Source organism: Salmo salar, chromosome 09 (assembly GCF_965601325.2).
Source record: "Salmo salar chromosome 09, fSalSal1, whole genome shotgun sequence".
Classification (NCBI taxonomy): Eukaryota; Metazoa; Chordata; class Actinopteri; order Salmoniformes; family Salmonidae; genus Salmo; species Salmo salar.
In genome coordinates, this window is record NC_138299.1 from 140,492,668 (window position 1) to 140,518,245 (window position 25,578).

The 25,578-nt window shown below is 45.2% G+C and overlaps 1 pseudogene; it reads left to right on the forward strand.

Moving 5' to 3' along the window:
* Nucleotides 1–250: 250 nt before the first annotated feature.
* The window catches only part of LOC106612946 (somatolactin-like), a 96,744-nt pseudogene continuing 71,416 nt past the window's right edge, over nt 251–25,578 (forward strand).

The following is a 25,578-nucleotide window of genomic DNA, read 5'->3' on the forward strand; positions in this document are numbered from 1 at the left end:
AGAGAGAGTCAACCAGGATGTGGGCAGGTTTCTGCAGTCCTATTGCCAGGACCGGCCGGGGGAGTGAGCGGCGTTCGTGCCCTGGGCCGAGATGGCGCAGAACTCGCTTCGCCACTCCTAAACTAACCTCTCCCCCTTTCAGTGCGTATTGGGGTACCAGCCGTTCTGGCGCCGTGACATCAGGGTCAGACCGAGGCTCCTGCGGTGGACGACTGGTTCAGGCACGCGGAGGAGACATGGGAGGCCGCCCATGTTCACCTCCAGCGAGCTGCGCTTCGCCAAAAGAACAGCGCGGACCGTCATCGCAGTGAGACCCCGATGTTCGCACCGGGGGACCGGGTCTGGCTCTCGATCCGAAACCTGCCCCTCCGCCTGCCCTTCCAGAAGCTGGGTCCGCGATTTGTGGGGCCATTCAAAGTCCTGAGGAGGGTGAACGAGGTGTGTTACAGATTACAGCTTCCCTCTGATTACCGTATTAACTCCTTGTTCCATGTGTCTCTCTTCAAGCCGGTGGTGGCTGGTTCGCTCCAGGAATCTGAGGTGTGGGAGATCCCTCCGACCCCTCTGGACATTGAGGGGGCCCCGGCGTACTCCGTTTGTTCCATCCTGGATTCGAGGCGTCGGGCAGGGGGCCTTCAGTACCTTGTGGAGTGGTAGGGGTACGGTCCGGAGGAGAAGTGCTGGGTTCCAGTTGCGGATGTTTTGGACCCCGAACTGCTGCGGGAGTTTCACCGTAGCCAGCCAGATCGCCCTGCGCCTCGCCCTCCAGGTCGTCCCCGAGGCCGGTGTCGGCGCGCCGCTGGAGCCGTGCGTCAAGGGGGGGCAATGTCACGACTTCCACTTCCAGAAGTCGGCTCCTTTCCTTGTTCGGACGGCGATCGACGTCACCGGCTTTCTAGCCATCACCGCTCCATTTCTCATATATCCATTTGTTTTGTCTTGTTCCATTACACACCTGGTTTTCATTCCATAATCACTGCATGTATTTAGTCCTCTGTTCCCCTCCATGTCTTTGTGTGTAATTGTTTATTGTTATGTGGATATTGTCAGGCGCTATACTTTTGCTATGTTCCGTGTTTTTGGCACGTTATTGTTCTTATGTGCTGTCATTTTTGGACCAGAATTAAAGTGTGCCTGTTTACTGCACTCTGCTCTCCTGCACCTGACTTCGCCACCCGTACACACCCATAACGAATAGTACCTGTGTCCTGCTGGTAATAACCAAAATCATTAAACCTGTAATCTTACATTTTTTTAAATGCCATTCCCCTTAATTAGTTTGACTTTATTATGACATAGACTGTTCAGTAGTTCCTTAATGAATCAAAACAATTTTGATAAAATTACTGGAAATACTGTTTTCCCTGTGTAATACTGGAACACCTTCCTTATGAAGTGTTGGTAGCTCTTTGTACAACATATTATTGGGCCTCCGCCAGACTATTGATGTCTGAGATCCGTTGGGGATACAACACATCTTCTTTACCTCTCTGCCAGCTGACAGGTCCTTTAGGATTACGTTTAGAGGTGGAGAAGATGGGAGTAATAGTTTTAGAGTAATAGTGTTACAATGTGCGTTAATGCTTTAGAACGAACACTCTCTGCTGGTTGAACAGATGAGATGTGGCAGCAGACAGCCTCTGTCATGAACAGTTAGACACGCTTCATTACTCCAACCATTCCCTCTCTGTTTATGATACAGTGATACCTGTGGACACCGCCAGTCACTGGACCATATTTCCAGTTTACATAGCTTTACTCACGGAAAGGGCATCTGTGTTTACTTGCTTGAGTAGTAGTCGCACAGATTAATTCAAATTAGACAGAATATTTGAGAACTCCTTTAGTATGGGTGCATGTAATTACTGCCTTCCCATAATGCTCTGATAAGCCTCAATGAGAGGGTATGAGGAGAGGGGCGTGTAAGGTTCTAGTTGGTTTTCTGAACAAAAACAAATTAGTGTAATGGCATAAACCCATTTGAGTGCTTTGATCAGGAAGCAAGGAATGTAGGGATACTTTTTTCACTTCTGAATTAACATCCCTACTTTATTAAGCTTCTCAAAAATTGGACCTAACAGTAAAGTAGTTCTAATGCTGCTAGTCCTAAAAGCTACAGGGATTTTAAAACCGTTTTCAAAATTCTGCTTTTCTACTTACTTCATTACGTTACAGTTTGCCTGTGGTGTTTGAGTGAATAATCTAAAGGAAAGATGTGGAGATGTAAGCCTCAAGTGAACCCATAGATAAGGGTGGTCGAAAGAAGTGAACAACAACTTTTCAAATAGTGGCTGCCCATACACTATACTCTCTTTCACAAACCATGTCTGTATTTCTAAGAATCAGCAAGTCCCATTCTTCTGCTGCCTTTTTAAAAGCATTTTGTAAACAGCCCTTTTAAGCCTTGGAGTTTAAAGGCAGAGGTTTACACAAGCCAACCAGAGCACCTGGGTAGACGTCAGACGAGTAGTGTTTTGTTGTGTCAGTGCCATGTAAGATGTGCTCCACTCTCTAGATCAATCAGACTTTCATTATTAATTCAAAGGGAGAGTTTTCCTTTCATGTCCTGCAGTCTATTAAAAGAGAAGTTAACCATACAGGGAGGTAAATGGTTGACAGACCTTTTGCTCACTGAATTACCCAGCCCACATGCTTCTCTGGGATTGCATGATGCCCCGCTCCTGTTTATCGTCCTGCATTGCCTAATGAAGCAATTGCTCCCTAACACCTAAAGCAAGAAACAATAAGCACTCTCAATCCCACAAGGTTAATGGGATATTTTATCAAGTGAGAGTTGCACAGCCACTTTCCAGTTAATAATCTGGAAAAATATGATGAGAAGGTAGCGGAGATATGATAGGCAGTAATCAGGGGGACATCACTAGGACTGAGGGAGGGTTGGACACAAGGACATTAAGTGGAGAAGATTTTGAAATGAATTGAAATGGCGGCGCCTCACAGAAGCCAAGCGTCTCTGTTTTGATGGAGGTGAGACCAATCAAAATGGCCCTCTCTACACACAAAGGGGGAAGGGGGTAAGTGGGGAGAGGGGAGAGCAAAACCTCTGCAGAGTACCAGTGACTGTGCTCTGTGCCTTTTGCAGGAGAGGAAAATACCAGCAGGTCAAAGGGTAATGCAAAAGAATAAGCTGGTTCAGTGTATCCTGAATTAGTTCATTTGATCCTCAGACCTGCTGTGTATCATCTGCAACCCAGCAGCAGCAGGTGGTAAAATGACATTTACTAAAAGAAAGTATACCTAGACACACACATGCATGCACACACAGATGCACATACACACAAATATGTTCTCTTGTTTTTGATCTGAATTATATTTGCTTAGATCTAACCGTTATGAGTGCCTGAACATTTAATTATAATTATTAAAGCTTCAGCGGTGAAGATACACATATTAAAACTACATGTTAGCACCCCTGCGGTTGCTGCTGAATTCATTCCTTTAAAAGCCTAATATATTTTCATTATAATGATGTCATTTATTTATTTGTTTATTACTTTTGCGTACAGAAGACTTAAGACAAATAGCATTTGTGACCCATGTCATTTGAAACTATAATTTAAGCATCTACAATCACTTAAGGACACATACTGTATTCATAAAGACAAGTCCAGCTCATTGAATATTGCAATTCAATATATTTGTTGAACTGACCAATGCAGTCAATGGCCAATGGGCACTAAGTACAGTGCCTGTACTCAAACCAGTTCAGAAGAGTGGGTCTAGGCCTCTAATGAACTGTGAAATTACGTTACATAAAGCAAAGACTGGGCTGAGATTGTCTTGGTGCCTAGTGCCTGGCTTCCGGTTTGGAGCGAGCAGCCGCACCACGCTTCGCTCCACAGGTAATATTACACTTCACTACATTACAACGGCTTGATTTGTTTGATCTGAGCAATTCTTCTTAGCTAGCTACATAGCCGTCTTTGTATCAAAGATAATTGTGTAGTTTAGAGTAACTGAGTAATTATCGAGGCTAGCTATCTTCGTCCTCCTAACGTAGTCAACACTGCTAGCTGCTAGCTAGCTAGTCATCACTGCTAGCTAGCCAACTTCTACCGACTAACAGCACTGCAGAAACTATTACATCGTAACGACTTGATTAGTGTGGTGTTAGTGTTAGTTAGCCAGCTACATAGTTGTCTTTGCTGTCTCTGTATCTAAGATAATTGTGTAGTTTGAGTTTGAGTATTATCGAGGTGAGCCAGCCAGCCCGCGACGCGGCGCCAGACTTACTCAACACACCTAGTCATCATTAACCCACTGCCAGCTAGCCAACCGTTACCGACTAGCAGCGCTGTAGATACTAATACTATACAACGGAACGATTTGACTAGTGCAGTGTTACCTAGCTAGCTACTTAGTTGTCTTTGTCATAGCTTGATAATTGTTAGCTAGCCAGCCATCGAGGTTAGCTAGCCAGCTATTTCCGTCCCCCGCGACGCCATTTTTCCTAACCCAGCCAACTATTACCGACGCGCAGCATTGTTGAAACTAAATACACTACAAGGAACGTCTTGATTAGTGTTATGTTAGCTAGCTAGCTACAAAGTTGCTTTGTATCATGACAAGGTGTAGTACTGAAACTACCGAGGTTACCTAGCCAGCTATACGTTCAAAGTCAACAACGCAGCCACTGCTAGCTAGCCTACTCCACCAGCCAGCAGTACTGTATCATTTTAGTCAATAAGATTTTTGCAACGTAAGCTTAACTTCCTGAACATTCGAGACGTGTAGTCCACTTGTCATTCCAATCTCCTTTGCATTAGCGTAGCCTCTTCTGTAGCTTGTCTACTATGTGTCTGTCTATCCCTGTTCTCTCTCCTCTGCACAGGCCATACAAACGCTCCACACCGCGTGGCCGCTGCCACTCTAACCTGGTGGTCCCAGCGCCCACGACCCACATGGAGTTCCAGGTCTCCGGCAGCCTCTGGAACTGCCGGTCTGCGGCCAACAAGGCTGAGTTCATCTCAGTCTATGCTACCCTCCAGTCCCTAGACTTCCTGGCGCTGACGGAAACATGGATTACCACAGATAACACTGCTACTCCTACTGCTCTCTCCTCGTCTGACTACGTGTTCTCGCATACCCCTAGAGCATTGAGCCAGCGGGGTGGTGGCACTGGAATCCTCATCTCTCCCAAGTGGACATTCTCTCTTTCTCCCCTGACCCATCTGTCTATCTCCTCATTTGAATTCCATGCTGTCACAGTTACCAGCCCTTTCAAGCTTAACATCCTTATCATTTATCGCCCTCCAGGTTCCCTTGGAGAGTTCATCAATGAGCTTGACGCCTTGATAAGTTCCTTTCCTGAGGATGGCTCACCTCTCACAGTTCTGGGTGACTTTAACCTGTTAGGGCTAGGGGGCAGCATTGACACGGCTGGATAAAAAACATACCCGATTTAATCTGGTTACCACTCCTACTCAGTAACTAGAATATGCATATACTTATTACATATGGATAGAAAACACCCTAAATTTTCTAAAACTGTTTGAATGGTGTCTGTGAGTATAACAGAACTCAAATGGCAGGTCAAAACCTGAGAGATTCCTTTACAGGAAGTGGCCTGTCTGACCATTTGTTGAACTTCTTTTCCATCTCTATCATTTACTAAGGATCTCTGCTCTAACGTGACACTTCCCACGTCGTCCATAGGCGCTCGGAGCCCGGGAAAAAACAGAATGTCGTCATTCCAGCCACAGGCTGAAACACATTATCGCCTTTCTCAAGTGGCCGATCAAGAGACACTAGCTTATGCGCGTGACCCCGACCGCCCCCGCCTTTGGGATTTTTTCCTCTGTTTGCCGAAAAGGAGATTCCCTGTCGGAATATTATCGCTTTTCTACGAGAAAAATGTCGTAAAAATTGATTTTAAACAGCGGTTGACATGCTTCGAAGTACGGTAATGTAATACTTAGAATTTTATTGTCACGAATTGCGCCAAGCGCGTGACACTTCTTTACTATTTCGGATAGTGTCTGGAACGCACGAACAAATCGCCGCTATTCGGATATAACGATGGATTATTTTGGACCAAACCAACATTTGTTATTGAAGTAGCTGTCCTGGGTGTGTATTCTGACGAAGACAACAAAAGGTAATACAATTTTTATAATAGTAAATATGATTATGGTGAGTGCTAAACTTGCCGGGTGTCTAAATAGCGAGCCCGTGATGCCTGGGCTATGTACTTAGAATATTGCAAAATGTGCTTTCACCAAAAAGCTATTTTAAAATCGGACATATCGAGTGCATAGAGGAGGTCTGTATTTATAATTCTTAAAATAATTGTTATGCTTTTTGTGAACGTTTATCGTGAGTAATTTAGTAAAATGTTAGAGAATTCCCCGGAAGTTTGCGGGGGTATGCTAGTTCTGAACGTCACATGCTAATGTAAAAAGCTGTTTTTTGATATAAATATGAACTTGATTGAACAAAACATGCATGTATTGTATAACATAATGTCCTAGGGTTGTCATCTGATGAAGATCATCAAAGGTGAGTGCTGCATTTAGCTGTCTTCTGGGTTTTGGTGACATTATATGCTGGCTTGAAAAATGGGTGTCTGATTATTTCTGGCTTGGTACTCTGCTGACATAATCTAATGTTTTGCTTTCGTTGTAAAGCCTTTTTGAAATCGGACAGTGTGGTTAGATTAACGAGAGTCTTATCTTTAAATGGCTGTAAAATAGTCATATGTTTGAGAAATTGAAGTAATAGGATTTTTAAGGTTTTGAAAATCGCGCCACAGGATAGCCGTGGCTGTTACGTAGGTGGGACGAATTCGTCCCGCCTAGCCTAGAGAGGTTAACCTCCCCACGTCTACCTTCGACTCATTCCTCTCTGCCTCCTTCTTTCCACTCCTCTCCTCTTTCGACCTCACCCTCTCACCTTCCCCCCCTACTCACAAGGCAGGCAATACGCTTGACCTCATCTTTACTAGATGCTGTTCTTCCACTAATCTCATTGCAACTCCCCTCCAAGTCTCCGACCACTACCTTGTATCCTTTTCCCTCTCGCTCTCATCCAACACTTCTCACTCTGCCCCTACTCGGATGGTATTGCGCCGTCCCAACCTTCGCTCTCTCTCTCCCGCTACTCTCTCCTCTTCCATCCTATCATCTCTTCCCTCTGCTCAAACCTTCTCCAACCTATCTCCTGATTCTGCCTCCTCAACCCTCCTCTCCTCCCTCTCTGCATCCTTTGATTTCCTCTGTCCCCTATCCTCCAGGCCGGCTCGGTCCTCCCCTCCTGCTCCGTTGCTCGACGACTCACTGCGAGCTCACAGAACAGGGCTCCGGGCAGCCGAGCGGAAATGGAGGAAAACTTGCCTCCCTGCGGACCTGGCATCCTTTCACTCCCTCCTCTCTACATTTTCCTCTTCTGTCTCTGCTGCTAAAGCCACTTTCTACCACTCTAAACTCCAAGCATCTGCCTCTAACCCTAGGAAGCTCTTTGCTACCTTCTCCTCCCTCCTGAATTCTCCTCCCCCCCCCCCCTCCCTCTCTGCGGATGACTTCGTCAACCACTTTGAAAAGAAGGTTGACGACATCCGATCCTCGTTTGCTAAGTCAAACGACACTGCTGGTCCTGCTCACACTGCCCTACCCTGTGCTTTGACCTCTTTCTTCCCTCTCTCTCCAGATGAAATCTCGCGTCTTGTGACGGCCGGCCGCCCAACAACCTGCCCACTTGACCCTATCCCCTCCTCTCTTCTCCAGACCATTTCCGGAGACCTTCTCCCCTACCTCACCTCGCTCATCAACTCATCCTTGACCGCTGGCTACGTCCCTTCCGTCTTCAAGAGAGCGAGAGTTGCACCCCTTCTGAAAAAACCTACACTCGATCCCTCCGATGTCAACAACTACAGACCAGTATCCCTTCTTTCCTTTCTCTCCAAAACTCTTGAACGCGCCGTCCTTGGCCAGCTCTCTTGCTATCTCTCTCAGAATGACCTTCTTGATCCTAATCAGTCAGGTTTCAAGACTGGGCATTCAACTGAGACTGCTCTTCTCTGTGTCACGGAGGCTCTCCGCACTGCTAAAGCTAACTCTCTCTCCTCTGCTCTCATCCTTCTAGACCTATCTGCTGCCTTTGATACCGTGAACCATCAGATCCTCCTCTCCACCCTCTCCGAGCTGGTTATCTCCGGCGCCACCCACGCTTGGATTGCGTCCTACCTGACAGGTCGCTCCTACTAGGTGGCGTGGCGAGAATCTGTCTCCGCACCACGTGCTCTCACCACTGGTGTCCCCCAGGGCTCTGTTCTTGGCCCACTCCTATTCTCACTATACACCAAGTCACTTGGCTCTGTCATATCCTCACATGGTCTCTCATATCATTGCTATGCAGATGACACACAATTAATCTTCTCCTTTCCCCCTTCTGACAACCAGGTGGCGAATCGCATCTCTGCATGTCTGGCAGACATATCAGTGTGGATGACGGATCACCACCTCAAGCTGAACCTCGGCAAGACGGAGCTGCTCTTCCTCCCGGGGAAGGACTGCCCGTTCCATGATCTCGCCATCACGGTTGACAACTCCCTTGTGTCCTCCTCCCAGAGTGCTAAGAGCCTTGGCGTGACCCTGGACAACACCCTGTCGTTCTCCACCAACATCAAGGCGGTGACCCGATCCTGTAGGTTCATGCTCTACAACATTCGCAGAGTACGACCCTGCCTCACACAGGAAGCGGCGCAGGTCCTAATCCAGGCACTTGTCATCTCCCGTCTGGATTATTGCAACTCGCTGTTGGCTGGGCTCCCTGCCTGTGCCATTAAACCCCTACAACTCATCCAGAACGCCGCAGCCCGTCTGGTGTTCAACCTTCCCAAGTTCTCTCACGTCACCCCGCTCCTCCGCTCTCTCCACTGGCTTCCAGTCGAAGCTCGCATCCGCTACAAGACCATGGTGCTTGCCTACGGAGCTGTGAGGGGAACGGCACCTCCGTACATTCAGGCTCTGATCAGGCCCTACACCCAAACAAGGGCACTCCGTTCATCCACCTCTGGCCTGCTCGCCTCCCTACCTCTGAGGAAGCACAGTTCCCGCTCAGCCCAGTCAAAACTGTTCGCTGCTCTGGCACCCCAATGGTGGAACAAGCTCCCTCACGACGCCAGGACAGCGGAGTCAATCACCACCTTCCGGAGACACCTGAAACCCCACCTCTTCAAGGAATACCTGGGATAGGATAAAGTAATCCTTCTAACCCCCCCCTTAAAAGATTTAGATGCACTATTGTAAAGTGGTTGTTCCACTGGATATTATAAGGTGAATGCACCAATTTGTAAGTCGCTCTGGATAAGAGCGTCTGCTAAATAAATGACTTAAATGCTATGAAACTGACTATAGGACGAGGAGGGCCAGGGCTACTGATCTACCGTAATTTCCAGACTATAAGCCGCAACTTTTTTCCCAGGCTTTGAACCTCGCGGCTTAAACAATGACGCGGCTAATATATGGATTTTTCCCGCTTTCAATTTTTTTTTTCTCCAAAAAAACACATTCTGTGACGTGCTCAGTTTTTTGCCGGCATGAAGCTTTCATTAGACCAATGAAATTGCCGAACGGGTTAAGGTCAAACAACTTTTTTGTTTACTGTTTAGATTAAATCGAGCGCTCTCAAACTTCCCATCATTCTGATTACGGTAGTCATTTTGTCACCCTCATCATGGCAAAGACACGGAGAAATGCATATGATGCAGCTTTCAAGTTGAAGGCGATTGATCTGGCTGTTGGAAAAGGAAATAGAGCTGCTGCACGGGAGCTTGGTCTTAATGAGTCGATGACAAGCCGTGTTTCATTAAAGCCTATTTATTTTTTGTTACAAGCCGTGTTTCGTTAAAGCCTATTTATTTTTGTTACAAGCCGTGTTTCGTTAAAGCCTGTGTAAAGTGAATTTGTTTCAATGTACCGGTAGGCACCTGCGGCTTATTTATGTTCAAAATATGATTTATTTTTAAATTCAGTGGGTGCGGCTTATATTCAGGTGCACTCAATAGTCCGGAAATTACGGTAACTTAAAGCTAGGTGAATGAGAAGGAGACACTACCGCAGTGGGTTTGGAAGCTTACCTCACTGTTATTGTTTAAATTGAAGAACTTCCTTGAGATTTACTGTATGTGTGGATAGCGATGGTTGGCTTCCCTCTTCCCTAAATAGGGGGGAATCGTTAAGCAGGGTTTCAGGTGGGCAATTGGCTGTCACGATCGTGAGGAGAGACGGACCAAGGAGCAGCGTGATTGGAGTTCCACATCTTTATTTTAGTGAAACTTAAACAAACCAAGAAACAAACAATGACCGTGAAGTACCATAGTGCTGCATGCACTCACTCAAAACAATATCCTTCAAAACACAGGTGGGAAACAGGCTACTTAAATATGATCCCCAATTAGAGGCAACGATTACCAGCTGCCTCTAATTGGGAACCATACAACTCACCAACATAGAAATACAATGACTAGAACACCCCCCTAGTCACGCTCTGACCTAAACACCATAGAGAACCAAGGGCTCTCTATGGTCAGGGCGTGACCGTACCCCCCCTCCAAGGGTGCGAACTCTGGCCGCAAAACCTGAAAACAAATGGGGAGGGTAGGGGGTGCCTAGCCTGTTAGGGCTAGGGGGCAGTATTGACACGGCTGGATAAAAAACATACCCGATTTAATCTGGTTACCACTCCTACCCAGTAACTAGAATATGCATATACTTATTACATATGGATAGAAAACACCCTAAAGTTTCTAAAACTGTTTGAATGGTGTCTGTGAGTATAACAGAACTAAAATGGCAGGTCAAAACCTGAGAGATTCCTTTACAGGAAGTGGCCTGTCTGACCATTTCTTGAACTTCTTTTCCATCTCTTTCTTTTACTAAGGATCTCTGCTCTAACGTGACACTTCCCACGTCGTCCATAGGCGCTCAGAGCCCGGGAAAAAACAGAATGTCGTCATTCCAGCCCCAGGCTGAAACACATTATCGCCTTTCTCAAGTGGCCGATCAAGGGACTCTGGGCTTATGCGCGTGACCCGACCGCCCCCGCCTTTGTGATTTTTTTCCTCTGTTTGCCGAAAAGGAGATTCCCTGTCGGAATATTATCGCTTTTCTACGAGAAAAATGGCGTAAAAATGTATTTTAAACAGCGGTTGACATGCTTCGAAGTACGGTAATGGAATATTTAGAATTTTATTGTCACGAATTGCGCCATGCGCGCGACACTTCTTTACCATTTCGGATAGTGTCTGGAACGCACGAACAAAACGCCGCTATTCGGATATAACGATGGATTATTTTGGACCAAACCAACATTTGTTATTGAAGTAGCAGTCCTGGGTGTGCATTCTGACGAAGACAACAAAAGGTAATCAAACTTTTATAATAGTAAATATGATTATGGTGAGTGCTAAACTTGCCGGGTGTCTAAATAGCGAGCCCGTGATGCCTGGGCTATGTACTTAGAATATTGCAAAATGTGCTTTCACCAAAAAGCTATTTTAAAATCGGACATATCGAGTGCATAGAGGAGGTCTGTATCTATAATTCTTAAAATAATTGTTATGCTTTTTGTGAACGTTTATCGTGAGTAATTTAGTAAAATGTTAGCGAATTCCCCGGAAGTTTGCGGGGGGTATGCTAGTTCTGAACGTCACATGCTAATGTAAAAAGCTGGTTTTTGATATAAATATGAACTTGATTGAACAAAACATGCATGTATTGTATAACATAATGTCCTAGGGTTGTCATCTGATGAAGATCATCAAAGGTGAGTGCTGCATTTAGCTGTCTTCTGGGTTTTGGTGACATTATATGCTGGCTTGAAAAATGGGTGTCTGATTATTTCTGGCTTGGTACTCTGCTGACATAATCTAATGTTTTGCTTTCGTTGTAAAGCCTTTTTGAAATCGGACAGTGTTGTTAGATTAACGAGAGTCTTGTCTTTAAATAGCTGTAAAATAGTCATATGTTTGAGAAATTGAAGTAATAGGATTTTTAAGGTTTTGAAAATCGCGCCACAGGCTGCAAGTGGCTGTTACGTAGGTGGGACGCAAGCGTCCTACCTAGCCCATAGAGGCTAGTGTCGGTGTCGGCTCCGGTGCGGGTCGAAGCCCCCGCCCAGACCTCGGATCCGGCCATGGCGCCAGGCTGAACGCTGTGCCTGGACTGGGCATCGGCGCAGAGGAAGGCTCCGGCCTTGGAGCGGTACTGGATGCCGTGCCTGGACTGGGCACTGGTGCAGAGGAAGGCTCCGGCCATGGAGCTGGGTTGGCCACCGTGCCTGGACTGGGCACCGGCACAGAAGAAGGCTCCGCCTTGGAGCGGGACTGGACGCTGTGCCTGGACTGGGCACCGGCGCAGAGGAGGGCTCCGGCCATGGAGCTGGTTTGGACGCCGTGCCTGGACTGGGCACCGGTGCAGAGGAAGGCTCCGGCCATGGAGCTGGGACTGGACGCCATGCCTGGACTGGGCACTGGCGCAGAGGAAGGCTCCGGCCATGGAGATGGGTTGGCCACCGTGCCTGGACTGGGCATCGGCGCAGAGGAAGGCTCCGGCCATGGAGCTGGTTTGGCCACCATACCTGGACTGGGCACCGGCGCAGAAGAAGGCTCCGCCTTGGAGCGGGACTGGATGCTGTGCCTGGACTGGGCACCGGCGCAGAGGAGGGCTCCAGCCATGGAGCTGGTTTGGACGCCGTGCCTGGACTCGGGATCGGCACAGAGGAAGGCTCCAGCCATGGAGCTGGGACTGGACGCTGTGCCTGGACCGGCACTGGCACAGAGGAAGACTCCGGCCCTGGAGCGGGACTGGACGCCGTGCCTGGACTGGGCCCCGGCACAGAGGAAGGCTCCTGCCATAGAGTGGGAATGGACACCGTGCCTGGACTGGGCACCGGCACAGAGGAGGGTTCCGGCCATGGAGCGGGACTGGACGCCGTGCCTGGACTGGGCACCGGCGTAGAGGAAGGCTCCTGCTTTGGAGTGGGACTGGACACCGTGCCTGGACTGGGCACCGGCGCAGAGGAAGGCTCCGGCCTTGGAGCAGGACTGGACGCCGTGCCTGGACTCCTGGGCTGTTGACTGTTGCTGGAAGCTCCGGACCGTTGACCGTCGCTGGAAGCTCGGGCCATTGACCGTCGCTGGAAGCTCCGGGCCTTTGACCGTTGCTGGAGGCTCCGTGCCGTTGACCGTCGCTGGAAGCTCCGGACTATGGATCATCACTGGAAGCTCCGGACTGTGAACCGTTGCTGGAAGATCCGGACTGTGAACCGTCGCTGGAAGCTCTGGACTGTAAACCGTCGCTGGAGGTTCTGGGCTGTAGAGGCGCACTGGATGCCTAGTGCGTGGAGCCGTCACAAGACGTACCGGGCTGGGGAGGCGCACTGGAGGCCTGATGCGTGGAGCCGGCACAGGTTGCACCGGACTGGTGACATGCTCTTCAGGGCGAGTGCGTGGGACTGGCACAGGACGTACCGGACTGGGGAGGCACACTGGAGGCCTGGTGCGTGGAGCCAGCACAGGTGGCACCGGACTGGTGACACGCACTTCAGGCTGAGTGTGGGGAGCTGGCACAGGACATACCGGACTGGGGAGGCACACTGGAGGCCTGGTGTGTGGAACCGGCACAGGTGGCACCGGACTGTTGACATGCACTTCAGGAAGGGTGCGGGGAGCTGGCACAGGACTCACCAGACTGCTGACAGGCTCTTCAGGTCGAATGCCATGCAGAACACACCTACATAACATTTCTCTCCTCTCTCTCTCTCTCTCCCAACTCCTCCATCGCCTCCCTGACGGTCTCTGGCTCTTCAGGGTGAGTGCGGGGAGCTGGCACAGATGGCACCAGACTGGTGTCACGCTCTTCAGCACACCTGCGCTGCAGCATACTCCTCGCCAAAGTCATTCTCCGATAACCCTGCTCACACTGCTCCATCGACTCCCAGGCGGGCTCTGGCTCCCTCCTTGGCTCGGCCGACCACCCCTCATGCACCCCCCCCCCCAAAGAAATCTTGGGGTTTCTGTGGCTGCGGTCCCCGGCGTCGTCGCTGTCCCCCTATGCTCCTTGGCGACTCCCGCCAAGGAAGGGTCTCGTGTCCTCCCATGATTTCTTCCCAGGTCCAAAACTCCTTTACCTCCATTACACGCTGCTTGGTCCTTGCTTGGTGGGATATTCTATCACGATCGTGAGGAGAGACGGACCAAGGTGCAGCGTGATTGGAGTTCCACATCTTTATTTTAGTGAGACTTAAACAAACCAAGAAACAAACAACAACCGTGAAGTACCATAGTGCTTCATGCACTCACTCAAAACAATATCCCACAAAACACAGGTGGGAAACAGGCTACCTAAATATGATCCCCAATTAGAGGCAACGATTACCAGCTGCCTCTAATTGGGAACCATACAACTCACCAACATAGAAATACAATGACTAGAACACCCCCCTAGTCACGCTCTGACCTAAACACCATAGAGAACCAAGGGCTCTCTATGGTCAGGGCGTGACATTGGCGCATGAGAAGAGGGGTATGTGAAGCCAGCAAATGATTGACATTGTAAGAAGGAATTCTGACTGATGCGGTGAGACAGTGCTCTTCTTGGAGGGATTCACTAGGATTCACATGCCTTTCATTATTTCACTGTGCTGAAAAGTTACTGGCAAAATCCCAGAATTTCAAGTATTATACATTTAACAATACATTATAGAAAGTACGGAACATGAGACAAAGTATGAGTGTCCATAATATGGGCACATTTTGAATTGAATTGTCTGACAGTATGTTATGTTCTGTTTGATTTTATTTAATGGGGAGTTGAGCACATTTGAAGCACATGCCCTTTCAGACTCATTCCCCTTGATGTAATGCTCACAGGCATGGGTATGGAATTTTTCATTTTGTTGTTCCTTCTGAGTCTTGAACGACTCCATCAATATCCACCGTAGAGGCTGATTATGTAGCAACTAAAACAGACTCAAGTATTGTTTGCTCTTGCAAAAAAAGGAAAGACACTGAAGTTCTTATCACACTCAATTGATTTCTACCTGTAGATAAGGCTGTGGCGCTGCTGTGCTTTTATAATACTGTTTACTGAGATCCAAGGGCAAGTGACTCAGCTGGCTCTCTGGTAACAACTGGGCCAGCTCATCTTGTTGCGAACAGGTGGAGAGCGTTGAGGCAGAACACACTCCCTGATTCGGGTCACTGTGGTTATTTTACTTATTTTTATTTATTTTTCTCCAGTGAGACTCCAACAGTCCAACACCCGACCCTCATTTCAACGATTACGGTCCCCCTAGGCCCGTGGGTGGTGCAGATAATTTGCTTAATTTGTTTCCATTCACTTTTAGGACATGGATCAAAGAGCTGTTAAATTGCACTGACGTGGCGTCTAGGAGTGACTGAGAGAGACGCATTGAGCCCTCTAGCTGAAGGAGGAGACTCTAGTTCACTGCTATGTGTATGCCAGAAGAAGATGGAGCCACCTACTCATTCCAAACCAGGCCAAACTCCATTACTGACTGGATAATAGTGACATCCAAATCACATTACATCAATGGAATATACACTACATTCGTGCACAAGTACGTTTCTTCAGTATTTTCGTATATATAGTCCCTAACATGAAGATAAAGTACTGTGTATTACAAACTCATACAAAGCTTCTCTAAACCTTATCTCACTCTGCTCCAAAAACTAATTCAAACTTGAGATCAGCGGTTTCTCTATACTTTCTTTCCACAACCTTTTCTTCTTGCTAATTAAAAAAATATGCTACATAAATCATCAACTTACCAGAGTGTATGATCATAAAAAGCACCATTCGAATGATGCAATTAGCCATATGACTCCGATGAGAGATATGCAATCAAAGTATAAAGGCAGCAGTGAGTTGGGGGAATGAAAGCAGGAGTCTTCAAAGAGCTGGAGCCCGTTGAAAGCCCAGGAGAGGGAGCTGGTACATGCTGCGGGAGGGTGGGATCAGTTGTCTTCTTAGGAGAGAAGTGACAGAGCTCCTTCTGGACTAGAGGACACAGGGAACCAATAATCAGCAGGGATTGTGTGTCTCTCTCTCTCTCTTTTGTCTTAGAAAGTGCAAGAAAGTAGAGGGGCCTGTGAAGTAATTAAAAGTGACAGTAACCTGTCACTTGAAAGAATAGGACACGCCAAGTGCCGAGTCAACAACTAAAATGTTGATAGGACAGCGTTTTGAGATGAACCTCCATGTCTACTGGGCTTTATTAGCTAGTCCAACAATCAAGGGCATTTATAAAAGGAAGAAACAGTTTTATAAAAGGAGGAGGAAGTTCAAAAGAGTGGATGTCTGATAGCAGATGTGCCTTTTTTAGAGACACAGGTAATGTACCTCTCAATCTTTAATCACACAAATGGACGGATTTCTGCACTAGATGCCAATTTCTGCATTAGATTCCAGTCTAGGGTATTTCAGAAAATGCTGTTTGTCTCCTCAGCTCTGGAAGAATCACATGGTAGGAAAGTGACAGGAGTCATTACAGGCAGCCGCTAATGATGAGAATGATCGCCTAGCTGGGAGAGGAAAAAAATGTACTTTCAAGTCTATTAAGACTCTTACAAATAACAGATAATTGCTGCTGCTTTAGCACACAGGCCTAATTGTGTTGACTGTGTAAATCAAGTAGCCTATGTGGTAATTAATGTGATATTTCTCCAAGCATTAGTCTTGTGGCCTCTGTCAGAGTAAGACAAGATGAAGAATATTGGGATTGCAGTTAATATAGCAGTGGTGCATAATAGGAGATATTAATTTAGTAAAACAATGTTCTACGCTAGACTCTGGTGCCCAGAGGACTCTGATTTCCTGAGGGTCAAAAGGTTGCAATGCATTTAAACTAGTGTAGTCTACCTGGAATTATGTCTCATTATGGTGTCGTAACAGCTGTGGGAGGAGTGCTTTAGCGACAGATTAACTGGAAAGGTCACATGCACACACACAAGTGCAATCCTACTTTGAGAATAAAGCATAAGAAAGTAAAATCCCACTGATAACACAATAAGCGCTAAAAACACAACAATGAGAACAAAATGTATTCCTTAACACATCTAACATCTGGCTTTTTGGAGATGTTTGCAACATCATGAATGTGTGAACAAGGTATTAGCATAGTCATTATCTTATGGAGGAAGTGTTTCATTAACACGTCCAAAAAATGTAAATGATTCAAATTATGTCTCTTATAAATAAATAGTGAAACAAACATATTCCTTAGCTATTACACTGATAAAAATAATACCTTCTTTGTATTAGACATGTAGTTATAGCTAAACAAATCATTATAGAATCCAATCACATTCCAACAAATCCTTACTTCAAATAAAACAAATCCTTACCAAACAGCCTTGGGATCACATACTATCAGTTCATTCTCAAGAAAAACATAGTTGACGATGCATTACATGTTTTTTACAACAACACACCTATTATTGTCAATACAATGCTGCATTGCATACTGCACGTTGAGGTAGGCAATACAAGTGTGGTTATAAAGTACGTAACTTTATCTCTTATTTATGACATTTCTCTTCTAATATTCATTTTTTCGTATATATATATATATATATATATATATATACAAATATATATAAACAAATATTTAATGTGTTCCAGGCTCTGTTGACAACCTCAAATGCATATATATATATATATATATATATATATATATATATATATATATATATATATATATATATATATATGCATTTGAGGTTGGCAACAGAGCCTGGAACACATTAAATATTTGTTTTCAAGTTTGGATAAATGTCTTCTAGAATGTTCTGTTCAAGCGCCAATAAGCGATCCTAACAACTTGGGGCTCCAAGCTTTCATATTGAACTCCCAAAATCTCTTAGCCTTCAGATGCTGGCTTCTGCTATATGAGACTTCCAACAAAATCAATGGAAAACAACTTGTTTAGGCCTGCACAGAATACTAAATGCTGCTTTCACCTAGGCTTTCACTCTAATCACACACCCGTTGTACATTAGCAAAACCCAATATTCTTCAAGTGTAGCGGATGTTCTCTTTACAAACTATATTCCTGCCTCTGTTCCATTATGGACTTTGTTATTGTAAGACTATTTAAGGACATTGCTATTGTCAGACAATTTAGTGATTCTGTTATTTTAAGACAATTGAATGACTTTGCTATTGTAAGACTATTAAAGGACTTTGCTATTGTAAGACTATTAAAGGACGTTGCTATTGTAACACTATTTAATGACTTTACTATTGTAAGACTATGTAATAATACTGCACAGTATGATGCCAATAGAGCAGATGTCCACATGATAGCTAATGATGTCCATTACATGGATCATACACAGTATATATCTGCAACCATATTGACTATGTCACACTAGGACACATTTGCTTGCCCAGTACCCTCTTCAGTTTTGGACAAAGAGAGAGGGAGGGGGCTTTCAAGGTAGCAGGCAAGGGATTATGGGTCGATGATTTTAGGTAAACCAGAATCTACTGGGTGCATGACATGTTTTGACCTTCATAAAATATTGATTTACTGTTCACCTGTGAACATGCAGAGGACAAATAATAAAATAAAACGCTTTGAAGTTGTGCAGTTGTGTGTCACATTGTTTCAAAAATGTGAACAGTAGCTTTTTCTTATGCAACCAATTCTAGCAGAGAATGTATCATTATAATTGGAATGCAAGGTCCATAGTAATCGCTGTAATTACTTAGCAAAATAATTGGATCAACATCAACACTGTGCCAAGCATGACATGACCAGACTAGTATTTTCTTTTTAAATGCCTAAAGTGGGCTGTCAGATATTGATTGACAGGATCCCCTGTCAATCAGAAAATATGAAGATTGTATGAATACTGTATGAGTGACATTCTGTTTAGAATACTAAGCAGTAGGAAAATCTGTTGGATTCAAAGACAGTATGTTAAATTCCCCAGATACTTCCAAACACAGGGTAAAATAAGTGCACAGTTAATGCTGTATTTTCTGCTTGCATACTCTGAAGTGGGGTTACTAGCTCACATTAACATGAACTCACTGTGTGCTAAATTCTATTAGTCTAAATTCTAGTGGAGAAAGTCTGGAAGTGGTTAACATATTCCATGACATGTATCTATTTTGTCTTATCTTACATAATAAGAATTACAGATGAAAATTTGTACTTTAGATGATGTGTGTTTTGTTACAATTCACTACATCTGGAGAGTTTTATATAACAAAATAATGAAGTATATTTGAAATTCAGAACAAAGAAAATAACTGTAAATCCGAACTGGTCCTTCACTCCCTCGTCACGTAAAGAGTGGGTTTTGCATTGATCAGCAAAGGTTAAGTAGAAGATGTTAATGAATCTTGAGAACTTTGATAAATGAATATTGAGTTTATTTTTTTTTTAATTATCCTGCCAATTATAGCTGTGCTAGATGATTCCCTCTAGACAAGAGCGGAGTGGATCTATTTTTGAAGCAGCTTTAATATTGTTGAAAAGAGTCTTGGGCAGCAGTGCTGTATGAATCCTCCAGAACCTTAGCTCTCTTCTGAACACCCCACCAAATGATATTAGATACACAAGAGGGCTTGACGCCGTGAGCCATTGTGGAGAAAGCAATAAATAACATGGCAATGTCAGAGATGTCATAAATCAAAATTCAGAAATGGCTGAACGCTGTTGGACATTTTCCTCTCCAATACTGTTTTATTCCGCTGAATAATGAATAAATTAGAGAGAGGCAAGGCAGGAGGGGGTGTTTGAATGTACAGTATTCACGTGTGTCTTTACCATTTATGTTTATGTGTATGCATACGGGTGGGTGTGTAAATGTGACCGACCGGCTCGATTCGGTGTTACGTAGCAACATTTGAAAAGGTGTTTTTTACATTGGATAAAAGTAAAGACTCAGAGCTAGAAAATGTATATCATACACTATAGTTGAGGAACAATGGGAAAGTAATTCTGCTTTGAAAGTTGACAAACTTGTCACCTCACTTTTGAGAAAATGGCCCGTGAATCTTTTGGTACACCTACTGGAGAGCTCTTCTTTGTCTACACCCATTCAGCATCATTCACACCCTCTTAAGCTTTAGCCCCACCCAGCTCTTCAAGGATTCACATGTGAGGCCATGTGCTAAACAACCAAAGATTTCAAGACTAAAGGCTGGTTTGCACTACGGGTGTGTTCGTTAATTTAATCTGGAGTGCCAGAGTGTGCTCTGGGTGTTTGTAAACTCAGAGCATTGTCAGATTGACTGTTCGTAAATTCAGACCCTTTCGTTCTCAGAGCGTTCAGAGCGCACACTGGATGCTCTAGCCGAGGAGAAGGGTTGATCCGAGCGTTCTGATCTAACAACAGCAGTCAAGAACACAAGCTAACTCGCTAATGTTGGCAGCTTGCTAGCTATTTCCAGACACAAATGAGAGAACAGCTCACTCTGACCATTTTACTCACCCTAGCAGAGCTTGTTAGGCTGTTTTTATGTTATCCAGAGTGTTGGTGACTGCAACAATTGGTGCTGGCAACAATTTAATTACGCTTTTTTGCCAATGTTTACTGACACCTGCCATATTCAATGGGTGTTAGTTCATGAGAGTTCGGAACTTTGTCAGTTATTCTGCACTCTGGCACACTCAGACGAGAGTTCTCTGAAATCAGAGGAGACAGCCAGTGACATCATGAATATTATATGGACATTTTTACATTTACATTTACATCATTTAGCAGACGCTCTTATCCAGAGCAACTTACAAATTGGTTAATTGCATGGTGTAGTCTTTTGTTTAGACATGTAGCTAGCTAGCTAAACAATGAACCATAATCACAACTCATAACATTACATGCATGGTGACCAGATGCTGAAGTGAGTAGTCGTGCTGTACCTCACTCCGCGGGTAATATTACATTTCATTACATTACATTACAACGGAACGATTTGATTAGTGTAATGTTAGCTAGCTACATAGTTGTCTTTGCTGTTTTTGTATCAAGGATAAAGGTGTAGCTTTGAGAAACTAACAAGGTTAGCTAGCCAGCTGTATTCGTTCGCAGCGACGCCGTTTTCCAAACAAAGTCAACACCACAGCCACTGCTTGCTAGCCAACTTTACCAACTAGCAGTACTGTAGAAACTAAATACATTACAACGGAACGATTTGATTAGCGTAATGTTAGCTAGCTACATAGTTGTCTTTGTATCAAAGATAAAGGCGTAGTACAGAGTAACTATCGAGGTTAGCTAGCCAGCTACATTTTCAAACAAAGTCAACAACGCAGCCACTGCTAGCTAGCCAACTCTACCAGCTAGCAGTACTGTATCATTTTTAGTCAATAAGATTTTTGCAACGTAAGCTTAACTTTCTGAACATTCGAGATGTGTAGTCCACTTGTGTAGCTAACAGGACTGACTTTGTGTTAGCTAGCCAACGTTTAATTACTTCTGCATTATGAAAGGAACTAGACACGGACACGAATGATCCATTGGTAGTTTGTTGTAACCAAGTATTGGTGCTAACCGTGTGTTATTGGATGCTAGCATGCTAGTTAGCTACGGCGTCATAGGATACGGTGCACTGGGTGGGTTTCACGGAAGAATACTGTACCAAGTTATCTAGCTGAATAAACTAAGTTTGAGCCTATTCCTGGAAACATTGAACCACTGTAGTTTACATCAATTATAATTTCTAAAGTGGAAGTTGGAAAAGTTATATTTCAGTGTTTCAGTGAATGGTTAGTGAGGGAGGCCCTGCTCTCTCGCTTCCCCAGTTGTTTAGTTAATTTTCATGCCAATCTCCTTTGCATTAGCATAGCCTCTCCTGTAGCTACCCTCCACTCCCTTGACTTCTTGGAGTTGACGGATACATGGATTACCACAGAAAACACTGCAACTCCTACTGCTCTCTCCTCGTCTGACCACGTGTTCTCGCATACCCCGAGAGCATGTGGTCAGCGGGGTGGTGGCACTGGAATCCTCATCTCTCCCAAGTGGACATTCTCTCTTTCTCCCCTGACCCATCTGTCTATCTCCTCCTTTGAATTCCATGCTGTAATTCTGAGTTTAGTGAGCTCCGAACTTGGCGGGTGTCAAAATAGCTAGCCTTGATGGCTGAGTTATGTACTCAGAATACTGCAAAATGTGCTTTCGCCGAAAAGCTATTTAAAATCTGACATATTGATTGCATAAAGGAGTTCTGTATCTATCATTCTTAAAATAATTGTTCTGTATTTTGTCAACGTTTATCATGAGTAATTTAGTAAATTCACCGGAAGTTTTCGGTGGGGATACATTTTCTGAACATCACATGCCAATGTAAAAAGCTGTTTTTTGATATAAATATGAACTTGATTGAACAAAACATGCATGTATTGTATAACATAATGTCCTAGGAGTGTCATCTGATGAAGATCATCAAAGGTTAGTGCTTCATTAAGCTGTGTTTTGTGTTTCTGTGACATATATGCTTGCTTTGAAAATGGCTGTGTGATTATTTTGGGCTATGTACTCTCCTAACATAATCTAATGTTTTGCTTTTGCTGTAAAGCCTTATTGAAATCGGACAATGTGGTTATATTAATGAGAGTCGTATCTTTCAAATGGTGTAAAAAAGTCCTATGTTTGAAAAATTGAAATTATTGCATTTTTGAGGTTTTTGTATTTTGCGCCTCGCGGCTCCACTGGCTGTTGAATAGGGTGGGATGGTGACGTCCCACTAGCCCAGACAGGTTAACCTCCCTACGTCTACCTTTGACTCATTTCTCTCTGCCTCCTTCTTTCCACTCCTCTCCTCTTTTGACCTCACCCTCTCACCCTCTCACCGTCCCCCCCTACTCACAAGGCAGGCAATACGCTTTACCTCATCTTTACTAGATGCTGTTCTTCTACTAATCTCACTGCAACTCCCCTCCAAGTCTCCGACCACTACTTTGTATCCTTTTCCCTCTCACTCTTCTCCAACACTACTCACTCTGCCCCTACTCAGATGGTATTGCGCCGTCGCAACCTTCGCTCTCTCTCCTGCTACTCTCTCCTCTTCCATCCTATCATCTCTTCCCTCTGCTCAAGCCTTCTCCAACCAATCTCCTGATTCTGCCTCCTCAACCCTCCTCTCCTCCCTTTCTGCATCCTTTGACTCTCTATGTCCCCTATCCTCCCGGCCGGCTCGGTCCTCCCCTCCTGCTCCGTGGCTTGACGACTCATTGCGAGCTCACTGAACAGGGCTCTGGGCAGCCGAGCGGAAATGGAGGAAAACTAGCCTTCCTGCGGACCTGGCATCTTTTCACTCCCTCCTCTCTACATTTTCTTCCTCTGTTTCTGCTGCTAAAGCCACTTTCTACCACGCTAAATTCCAAGCATCTGCCTCTAACCCTAGGAAGCTCTTTGCCACCTTCTCCTCCCTCCTGAATCCTCCTCCCCCTTCCCCCTCTTCCCTCTCTGCGGATGACTTCGTCAACCATTTTGAAAAGAAGGTTGACGACATCCGATCCTCGTTTGTTAACCTGTTGGGGCTAGGGGGCAGTATTTGCACAGACGGATAAAAAACGTACCCGATTTAAACTGGTTACTACTCTTGCCCAGAAATGAGAATATGCATATAATTAGTAGATTTGGATAGAAAACACTCTAAAGTTTCTAAAACTGTTTGAATGGTGTCTGTGAGTATAACAGAACTCATATGGCAGGCCAAAACCTGAGAAGATTCCATACAGGAATTGCCTTGTCTGACAATTTATTCTCCTTCTGTGGCATCTCTATCAAAAATACAGCATCTCTGCTGTAACGTGACATTTTCTAAGGCTTCCATTGGCTCTCAGAAGGCGCCAGAAAGTGTAATGGGGTGTCTGCAGTCTCTGGGCGAAAAACAGTAAGGGTTTTGGAGAGTGGTACTTCTCTGTGTCACGGAGGCTCTCCGCGCTGCTAAAGCTAACTCTCTCTCCTCTGCTCTCATCCTTCTAGACCTATCTGCTGCCTTTGATACTGTGAACCATCAGATCCTCCTCTACACCCTCTCCGAGTTGGACATCTCCAGCACGGCTCACTCTTGGATTGCGTCCTACCTGACAGGTCGCTCCTACCAGGTGGCGTGGCGAGAATCCATCTCTGCACCACGTGCTCTCAGCACTGGTGTCCCCCAGGGCTCAGTTCTAGGCCCTCTCCTATTCTCGCTATACACCAAGTCACTTGGGTCTGTCATATCCTCACATGGTCTCCAACTGCATGTTTGCAATCACACGCTAGCTTTTTCTCCATCTCCTTAGCTATCATACTCTAATTCCACTGATTTCAAAACTCGGTCCTCCAGAAAGTGGAGAGCAACACTTGTGCAGTTCTACTACGTGATATCTTTCAAAAAAGATGCGTTAGAAAGAATTACCTACAAATACAGACCAAATCATGTTATAGAAAGAAGAGTGCTACATGGCAGACCAATCCAAACTCATCTCTCAGCTTGTCCAGCCCACTCATTATCTCAGCCAATCATGGCTAGCGGGAAGGTTGCTGGCTTTTTCCGTAGCTAAACCGACCTGGCTCGTAAATTTAACAATTTTGTTCATATTTTCAGATGGCATACAATTTTGTTATTAAGGCACTTCCAGAAGGCATTTCTGCAACAACAAAAAAAAGCATTTTGATTAAAAAAAGAACGTTTACGTTCAAATGGCTCTCGCGTGAAGTAGTGAAGCATGACATACGCCTAGTTTCCTGAAATGAGTCACATATATGTGTGTGTGTGTGCATGCGTGCATGTGTGCATGTGTGCATGTGTTTTTGTGTCTGTGTGCATGCGTGTGTGAGTAGGCCTATGTGCACTTAGCTTACAATGACTGTAAACTGAGACAGGCAAGGGCCAGGTGTGTATGGACAGTCCTAAACATGACCCACACTACAAAGGCCACATGTGTCACAAAGGATTCACATTTCCCACTGTCAAGACAATTTACAAGTCAGGCAGACTCCCTATGCGGAAGCACTGTGGAGGATCGGGATGGTTATTTCCAAATCGGTCACGCTTTCATTACAGTGTGAAACTCTCCTCTGTGACTTAGCTGTGGTGTCTCAGAGCCTGTCTCTGCCTTTGACGATATTTCCCAATGCCAACCCACCCCAAAATAATCATTCATTGTATTCTTATTTTGTAGCATATCATGTCCGTGAGTAAGTGGCAATTACATGAACATTGACTATGATGATTGCAGTTTTCACTCAACTGTGGTTTATCTTCTGACTCAGGGAGCAGTTCTCTACTGTATTTCCAGCTCATTGCTTCACACTTCCCACCTCCATCACACACATGCACACGCGCGCGCACACACACACACACACACACACACACACACACACACACACACACACACACACACACACACACACACACTGACAGGGTTGCTCTTCTCTGTCAAACCAGGCAGAACACTCCATCTGTGCCACACTGTACAGCATAACTCTGTCTAAACTCTGCCAAAGCTAAGTGGTAACAGTCATTTTCTTTCAACTGAGTGTTCAATATACTTCTGAGTTAATGTACCAAGGGTGACTTTGTCCTCTCA